Here is a 9,747-nt window from a genome sequence, read left to right as displayed (position 1 = left end):
CAAAAATATAATTGTTGCTATCTCGCTTTCTTTGCACGCTGGTAGGAGCAAGAGGAATACATAAAGAAGGTGGACTGAAATCCAAGATCATACAAAGATATGCATGCCAAGACCAAGAGAAAAATATAAAGCTTCTAGGTGTTCTTGTTTGCAGGGTTGAAGAAGAGTCCTGTGTGGAATTAATTTTTCTCGGCTCGGAATAAACTACTCCACCTTTGAATAGTATAGCTTGAAATAATATATTGTAAAGTAAGTTAATGGTTATCATATTCTCTAACAAGATATAGCACTTGTCACACCCTATCCGGGACGTAACGTGGCCTTGCTACGATGGGATACCGCCCATGATAGAAATTCAACTTATACAAAATATAATAATAAGAGATTCAAAGTCTTCCATCATTTAAATAAGAATTAAGTTGCTAACTAGAGCTTCTAAGTCCAAGATTTTCATATATTCAAAAACATATATTTCAAAAATTCATAAAATTATTAACTATAAAGTCATAATCAACTAATAAACTAAAATTCCTACTACTGAAGTCTTGATTCCTGAGTCTAGCTCATTTCTCACTCCTTGTGTTCTTATTCGTCTGAAAAAGATAAAAAAAAGGAGATATGAACTATACGGCCCAGTAAGTAAATCTTACACTAAGTTATCGGATCAAGCATAAGATTTTACATACATCGCTAAATCATTTTAGAAAAATAACTATCATTAAAAAGAGAGAGAAAGGAAGGTGGTTCTCGGTTATGGAGGTTTGCGGAGGGAAGGGATCTCATTCGGAGTCATCGAGGAAGAAAACTTCTACCGGGGGTCTCTTTGTTTCCCTAGCACGTGCTATGCGTGTGCCGCCCGATAAAATTAGTGACGTTCCTACCCAAGAATATGAATAGAGAATATCCATTGCGTGTGTGAGATACCAAATCCATAGCGTGTGAGATACCAAACAATTTGTAGACCAAGCAAGTTTTCGAGTAATTATTAATTTTCTGTTCATTCTCACCTCCTATTTTTAACACATTTCCCACCAAACAACGATCATTCAATCAACATTGCTCTCATTATATTTGATCTAAATCCAGAACAAGTTCCAGTTCCTTGTCTTTATCCAAATCCTCCACCTAACCAAAGAACTTTCCATCAAACACGCAACCTCAAAACTCCCCTTTTCAATTTCGAATCTCCCCCCACCCCACTTCTATCTCCTACCCATATTCCTTGATTTATGAAACTTTCCTTCCAGAGTCACTTCTATCTTGCACGTTATCAGGCATCCAAATAGAGCTGAAAATTTTTTAAAAATAAAACAATTCTCATGTAAAATAGATAATTACGGAGCTTCTACTAATTTTGTAGAGCATTGGAGGCTATAATTTTGGTCACTTCAAGTATCTAAGTGTATAATTTAGCCATTATCACCAAGAAAACAAAAACTTGAATTGCAGGCTATCCATTATATGTTTTAAGATTGACTAAAAGCTAGGAACAAGGCCTCTATCCTCTTGTGTTCTATCTAACTTATTTCGGAGATGGTTCTATACCAGAAGATTTACTGATTTCCATGGAGAAAAGATTAAATGGAAAGGTTATGCCTTATTCTTTTTTTAGTTTTTGCCTTTGAAAGTAAGTGAAGGTGACCCGAACTATAGTTGCTAAAACAAAAAGAAGAAGCACAAGCATTGGGAGGAGCCTCAATTCTATTTTTTATTTTTCTCGTCAAGTTATTTTTTTTCAGAAATAGATGTGGTCTCATTATTTAAAAGAACAGCCTCAATTCAATTTAGTGCTTGTTATGAAGATCTTGGACACCTTCATTCTCCTATATAAGCATGCAAAGGCCTATGAATGTATCAGACATAATATCAAATGGATATTTTTATCTTGGACATTTTCATTCTCATGTGTAAGCATACAAACAATGGATATTTTCAGCTAGATTCATTGCCCTTATAAGGGACATGATTTAAGTGCCTGCCTTATGTATGATGTTCTGAATTCATAAAGGTTTGGTTAAACAAACTTCTCCTGATGTTTCTAGAATATGCTTATGACATCATTATTTTTGTATCATGATAGAATGATATTTCTTAAAAATATTATTTCACTTTTTTAAGCTGTTACATGTTAATTATAACATGTAAATATGGCTATGACGAACTGACAATAACATAAATCAAAACGAAACTTTATAAAGTTTTTTGTGAAGAATCGATTTGCATAATAGCATTGCTTATGTTAAAATGAGCACGACGCCTAGATTTATGCATGTACAATTTATATTGTTTACAAGAAAGATATGTTTAAAGCATAAAGACTTACAAAAACATTCTTTTTATTGTACATGTATTCTCAATAGTTGTTCGTCCCATGCATATCATAGAGAGTAATACATACCAATAAAGTATCGTGGTTAAAATTCAGTTAGAGTAATATAATGTGGCATGGGTAAAACATGTAGCTCAAGAAATCTAGACCAAGAAGAGAAATGTAGACAATGTGCATGTCTTATAAGTAGTTTTACAAGTTTGCGCTACATAGTAGAAATGAATAAGATTTGTGCACAAGCGTGAGCTATATAGTGTTATGTATTGTAGAATTTCTTTCCCTTTTTTTTGGTTGAACTTGACTGCTCAAACTTGAAATGAGTAGAAATAACCAATGGCATCAGCTTGGAAAAGAACAATATACCAAGTGGATTGCAATTACTCCAAACATGTTTGTTAATAATGGTGCAATCATTAGCAACCAATCTGAATCTTATAATTAATTTCTTAATATAGGAGAATCTCTCTCTCTCTCTCTATGTATGTATGTATGTATATATATGTGTGCGTTATGGGTTTATTATTCGTATCAAATATCACTCTTTGTATGCATGAGACAAGCGACGAACTTAAATAACTGATGTGGCAACCATATAAATTTTGTCTAAATTTGTGATCAATTTTGGCCCAAATTAATGATATGCTATTTCTTATGCAAATACATATAAATTTCTATCGAAAAACAAAACTGAATTTTTCAATCGATTATTCAGCAAAACCAAAAAAAAAAGATTGATTTATGAATATGTGGCACAAACAAGGTTGGTAGGAGAGAAAAAGGACACTACACAGAGGAAAGATAGATGGAAAAGATAAGGCCATACAAAAACTTGCAAACTAAACCAAGAAAACAACAACAACACAACTATAATTCTCTTAGTCTTCACTCGAGAATGACATGAGATTGTTTTATTTCCCCATCCCAAGTATAACACCAGAGAATATCCAAGGCGTATGCGTGAGACACCAGACATCCATCCCCACACCACGCTGAAACTTTAAGCCGCTGTTCTGTTTCCATTGGCTCTCACCTTCCTCTATCTTATCATGATCCCCCAGTCAACTACCAACATCACGTTTTCATTATAAATCTCAACTAGAAACAAATTTCAATTCCTTGTCCTTATGGGAGCCCACCATCTAGCTTAAAGAGTTCCTCACAAACATATAACCTCACGTTTCCCTTTTTTGAGTCTCCACTCTCCTCTCCCCTCTCCCCCCCAAAATTCTCTCTCTCTCTCTCTATTTTGTTATGTGCGGGGAGCCGCTCTCCCAGTATTCTCGGTGGGCGGCTTTCAAAACCCTAACCCTAATCGTAATATCGGGGATCCAGATTATCTCTGGCTTCCAGGCGCAGGTACCTCCATTTTCTCTGTTTCTGTTCGAAATCCTAGATTTGGACCTTTGAAGAATGAAGGACTGAGTCTTGTTGATCGGATTTGAGTGGATTTGAACGCAAAAGTCCGTTGGGTTTTATCCCAAGCCGGGTTTTTTTTATCGATTTCTAAGCTGTTGAATTCGGAAAGTTTGCGCCTTTATGGGTTTGGTGTTCGGAAGGGCAACCCTGGCTTCGGTTCGCCCGGAAAGAGGAGAAGAAGGGAATTCTGCGTGGTAGAGTGGGATTCCGTGTTCTGGGTGTCTTTGGCTGCTGGAAATATCTGGACTTGAAGGCTTTTCAATTGATTTTATGCCCAAAATCCGATTTTGGGCTCTCAGGAACTCCTTAGAGGAAGAAAAGCTGTGATTTTTAGAGTATTTTATTTGGTTCAAAGTTCCTTTTTTTTTTTGTTATTTTTACGATGGAGGCTGTGATTCCTGAGTACTCGCTATTCCCCTCCTTCTTCGCAATGTTCTGTCTCATATATCTTATCGGATACTTCGTAATTTTCCGCAACTGGGGTCCGAAGCACCGCCCGGATGCATCGAGTTGCTTCATCTCCTTGTGTCATGGAACACCGGCCGTCTTCTTGGCTCTCTCTGCAATTCTATCACAACCAATTCGAGGATTTGCCTCTCCCAATACCAATTTCCAGAACCTGGTTCTTGACTTCAGCATTGCCTACTTCACAAGTGATCTGCTCCACTACCTAATTTTTGTCCCAGGAGATTATCTCTTCATTGCCCACCACCTCGCAACGCTCTTCGTGTTGGTCACCTGTCGCTGCCTTGTTCTTCATGGTGCTTTTGCAGTACTAGTCCTCCTGGTGTTTGCAGAGGTTACCAGCTTTTGCCAGAATGTGTGGGCGCTAGCCGGACTCCGGAAAGCAGAATTGCCCTCTGCTGCAAGAATGCATAGGTTCTTGTCTCCTCCTTTCTATGCTCTGTATACTGTCGCGAGGGGACTCGTCGGGCCGGTGTTCTTCTACAAGATGAGTGCTTTCTATATGAGCGGGAAGGCCGGTGATGTGATTCCGATGTGGGCTTCTGTCTCATGGATTGTTGTGGTCGGTGTGGCAATTGCAGTCAGTATCCTGTGGATTTCAAATCTTTGGATGAAGCTGTTCAGAGAGATGAGTCAGAAGGAAGAGAAGAAAGGAAGGTAAGTCGCCGGCTGGAGAACTGATATGGGTAACATTGGATGATCAGTGGCTTGGTCGATTTGCTGTATCTAGTTCCAACACGTCAACCCAAAGTCATGATTCAATGCAGTTCTTCATCAGCAAAACTTGTGCTGAGCTGAAGGTATTTAAAAGTCAATTGGGCATTGGAAAGTAGAAGATGTGGTATGGTAGTTGTTAAATTACATAGTTTTCTAATTCATCTTCTTAACCATGATTTATATTCCAAGTCTAGTACTTCTTGCTCCCTCTGGTTTGCCATATTGCAATTTGTTTTATTGGATGTAATAATTTGAAATTATTTTGTGAATATATGTGATTAATTTTCATCTGGACAAAGCACTTTCATCTGTAGGGCTGCTTTCTCTTTATTCTACCAAGAATTGCCAAGGAACCTTGAATTACCTCTGAAGAAGGAACACAAGGGAGAATCCCATATTCTATGGATGGGAAGGGAAAGAAGAGGGAGGGGCCTCCAGCTTTAGATCTTAGGTAGGAAAAGAACGATCGGGCATCTTTATTCTCCGAGAACCTCTCTCCTTTATTATATCTTCAGCTAATTATCTTGCTGAAAGCAATCACTAAAATTCTCGAATGAGTACTAGACAGCAAAGAAATTATCATTTTCATGTTTATTGAACAAGCTTGCATCTACCCCCAATTCTTTTTGTTCATATGGGCACTCACATCATTTGCACTCACTTGAATTTTTCACTCCAAACAAGGCCTAGAGAGTACCTTGATGATGTCAACCAACTTATAGAACCAGAAGCCATTGCTGATCTTCAGATTCTTAATTGAAGGTTTCGTGTGAATAAGGCATTCACCTTGACATCTCTATACCATCTTCCACCAGCTTCATATGCAGTTGTCCAAGACTTCAAAGTTACGAAGAACTTTTGTTTCCTGTATATACATTTTCGTAACCTTTCAAAGTTTGTTCTCTCATGTGAGTGTTGAGACTTCTGCAAATAGTTTTTTAAGCCTAGAGAATACCTTGATGATGTCAAACAAGTTATAGAACCAGAAACCGATCTTCAGATTTTTAAACTGAAAGTTTCATGTGAATAAGGTATTCACTTTGACATCGCTTTGCCAAGTGCCACTGGCTTCATATGCAGTTGTTCTTGAATCCATAGTCATGAAGAAAGCTTTTTTTCCTGTATGTACGTTTTTGTAACCTTCAGAAGTCTGTTCTCTCTTGCGAATTTTGAGACTTCTGCAAGTAGTTTTTAAGCCAGGACTTTGCTTTCTTATTCTTTTCTTGAATCAAGCCCAGTTGCTATTGCCTCAAGTCTTGAATAAACCTCATGAAAGCTGGGAGACAAAATAGCACCCATCTGTATCTGTCCTCACTGTTAATTTGGATCGAACACCAAGAATACTAGTCACTCAGTACTTCACTTATTCAGAAATGCTAATTCTTTGCGAAAATATGCTACAAACTAGTGGTGCACATATGTTTAAATTAAGTTACCAAATTTTCTTCTTTCATCTCCTCCATTTTTTTTCAAAAGAAGAAATTCTCCAGTCTCCTTCATAAGTGTATAAAATGATTCTTTTAGTTGGTGGCCTTGCCAGGCAATGTTATTCTATTATGAGCATAGCTTTGTTGGCATTCTTTACTAAAAGTGCCTTCAAGTAGTAAAGTTAGTGTCTGAGAACCTTTCACATGAAAAGCATCATGCTCCTTACTTTAGTATTCTAGTATTTATCAAGTTAAAGAAGGTTAACTAATCTTCAATTTATGCAATTGTTGGCGGCATTGTATTGGATTTTGCTTTAACAAGCTTTCATCCTTCGGCATCCAATATCGCCGGTGCTTAGCATAGTATGGTGCTCGAGTTGTTGGCCTTCAGGGTAGTTTGATGTAATTCGTAGTAGGGTTCGTAGTCTCTTTTGTAATATGTATGTAGCTACCGGCAGAATGAAGAAAAGAAATTGTGGTGATTGATTCTTCTCTGTTTTTAGATCACTTTCTGTAATTAGAGGATATATGCTTCTCCTATAGATATCCTTCTTGAAGAGCATGTTCTTTTGTAGTTCTGTTGCAGTGCCGTGTTTCACTTTTGTCAGAATATGCCATTCTATGATAGACCCGCTTAACGAGTGGGCCGGGCTGGATTTGGGCCACGCCCAGCCTAAAGTAGCTCTTAATTTATTTAGGCCTAAGGCTTGGCCTTCAGGCCTCTTTTCCAAGCTCGAGTTGGCTCCTTATTGGGCCTTGGGCTTTTAGACCAGGCTATGGGCTTTTTGCCAAAGAGTCTCACACACACATACACCCTCTCAAAGAAAAAAAAAGAGAATCAAACCTCACATACCGCTTGTCGATCCTCTAGTAGGTATAGAGGATGTCTTGGCAAGGGCCAACCTCGAGACCCCAATCTCCTCAATGACTAGATCCACGTAGTTTCAAGGCATGATCTTGCGTTTGTTCTCTAGATCCCTGGAGATAAGGACGCCGCCGGAGCGGGATAGGGTTTTCTTGGTGGTGCAGGTGGGGAGGCTGTTGATGGCAGTGGCTGGGAGAGGGGGTCGATGCGGCGGCAGTCGTCTTAGAGGGACTTGAGAAGGTAGAGGAAAGCCCAGCAATTGCAGACGGAGCTAGGATGAGAGCGGGTAGCGAGCTTGGAGCGGAGGTTGGCGAAGGTGAGGAGGCTAACTTCAATTTAGCCTCCAAACGGCAGCCGGCATCCTATCGTACAACTTCGGGTGGTTCTATATACACCCCCCCTATTGCTAAGGACACCCCCCAAAAACCAAAAAGAAAATACCCAAACTAACCTTTAGTGTAATTACCATATTGCCCTTGAAATTTTCTTAGTACACCCCCCTTCCTCCTCCTCCGTTTCGTTTTGAAAAGAAAAAAAAAAACACCCCTCAAACCCCCCCCTTAAACCCCTCGATCCATTTACATCGTTTAGGCGATCTTTGAAGGAGATTTAAGCCCCATTCGAAGCATGGACAAGCAACTAGTGCTTTGGGACGAAGAATCGGCCGCAAAGGTACATGTTCCACCTTGTTTCGAAATTTTTTTTTTTTCACGGTTCGTGCTCCGTTCGGCACTGGATTGCCGAACAAAAGGCTTCTGTTCGGCTGAACAGTGCCGAACAGAAGCCTTCTGTTCTGCAACCCTCAACCGAACAGAAGCCTTCTGTTCGGCTGCACAGTGCCGAACAGAAGGCTTCTGTCTGGCACTGTGCAGCCGAACAGAAGGCTTCTGGTGCCAAATCGCGTGCCGTGCTGAATTTTGTGCCGAACAGATCCTCTGATTCATTAATTCTTGGTGATAAATTATTTTATATGTAGGGCTATGCTACAACCGAATCGAGTATAATTGGATCAGAATTTGTACTGGATTACACAATCGAATTTACAACTTACGAGGTATTATAATGTATTGTGCAATTTTGTATTAGTTTAGCGAGCTATTTTTACAACTGTGTACTTACATAAATTGTTTAATGTATAGATCTTCAAGAGTAGAGAGGACTTGTGTAATTGGTGTCGTGAAGCTGGGAGGCGAAATGGTTTTGTTGTTGTAATCAAATCATCCGATGCAGGTACCATTTCTAAGAAACCCAGAATTACGTTAGGTTGTGAGAGGGGTGGGACGTACCGAACCAAAAAAGAAAAGCGAATAAAGACTGCCTGTGGGACAAAGAAGTGTGGATGCCCTTTTGCATTAAGAGGAAAGAAATTGGATACTGCGGATGATTGGATATTACTGGTCGTATGTGGAGTGCACAATCATCCCGCTGCAGAGAATCTGGAGGGGCACTCATATGCAGGGAGATTATCTGAGCAGGAGACGGAATTGTTAGTGGATATGTCGAAGAGTTTGGTTCGTCCAAAGGACATATTATCCACATTGAAGGAAAGAGATGCCCTCAATGTTACGACTATCAAGACTATCTACAATGTACGTCAACGGTTTAAGGTTGTAGAGAAAGCCGGGAGGTCTGAAATGCAACATCTATTAGGTAAATTATCAGAGGCTAAATATATTGAGTGGCATAGGAATTGTACTAATACGGATGTTGTGCATGACTTATTTTGGGCACACCCTGGCAGCATTGATTTGTTCCGTGCATTTTCCCGTGTGTTGATAATGGATTGCACGTACAAGACGAATAGGTATCGTCTTCCGCTCTTAGAGATTGTGGGGGTGACATCTACTGACATGACATTTTCAATTGCTTTTGTATACTTAAATTCTGAGCGGGAAGAAAGCTATACTTGGGCATTAGAGAGATTGCGCAGTGTCATAGCTGATGATGTTTTGCCTGAGTTGATTGTTACAGATAGAGACTTGGCTTTGATGAATGCAATTCATAGAGTATTTCCTACTGCTAGACATTTATTATGTAGATGGCATATTAGTAGGAATGTTTTGGCCAAGTGCAAAAAAATTTTCGAATTGAAGGAGAAATGGGATAAATTTATTATGAGTTGGAATGTACTAGTGCTGTCCTCCACGGAAGACGAGTATAATGATCGCTGGAGTGCACTGCAGAGAGAGTTCGGTACCTATCCAGATGCACTACAGTATGTGTCAGATACTTGGCTGAGCAAATACAAGGAAAGATTTGTTGCGGCGTGGACGGATACATGCAGGCACTACGGAAATGTGACGACAAATAGGTATCACAAATAAAGACTCATTTAATTTTAATTTGCCTCAATTGTTATATCTAACTTTCATTTGTTTACTAGGGTCGAGAGTGCACATGCAAAGCTCAAAAAGCAGCTTGGATCAAGCCAAGGAAGTTTCGAGTCATCTTGGACTAGAATACATGGATTGATTGAGTTGCAGCACAGCTCCGTTAAAGCCTCATTGGAGAAGAGTTTATTGGTAGTG

At 39.3% G+C, this 9,747-nt stretch overlaps 1 pseudogene; it reads left to right on the top strand.

Moving 5' to 3' along the window:
• The first annotated feature begins 3,978 nt into the window (after positions 1–3,978).
• Positions 3,979–5,018, top strand: LOC103708895 (TLC domain-containing protein At5g14285 pseudogene; annotated as a pseudogene).
• The last annotated feature ends 4,729 nt before the right edge of the window (positions 5,019–9,747 follow it).

The sequence above is a fragment of the Phoenix dactylifera genome, chromosome 4 (genome assembly GCF_051530095.1).
Source record: "Phoenix dactylifera cultivar Ajwa chromosome 4, Ajwa_hap1_PhDact_Kaust_v1.1, whole genome shotgun sequence".
NCBI lineage: Eukaryota > Viridiplantae > Streptophyta > Magnoliopsida > Arecales > Arecaceae > Phoenix > Phoenix dactylifera.
The sequence above is the reverse complement of the archived record's forward strand: the minus strand, read 5'-3'. Positions and strand labels throughout refer to the sequence as shown.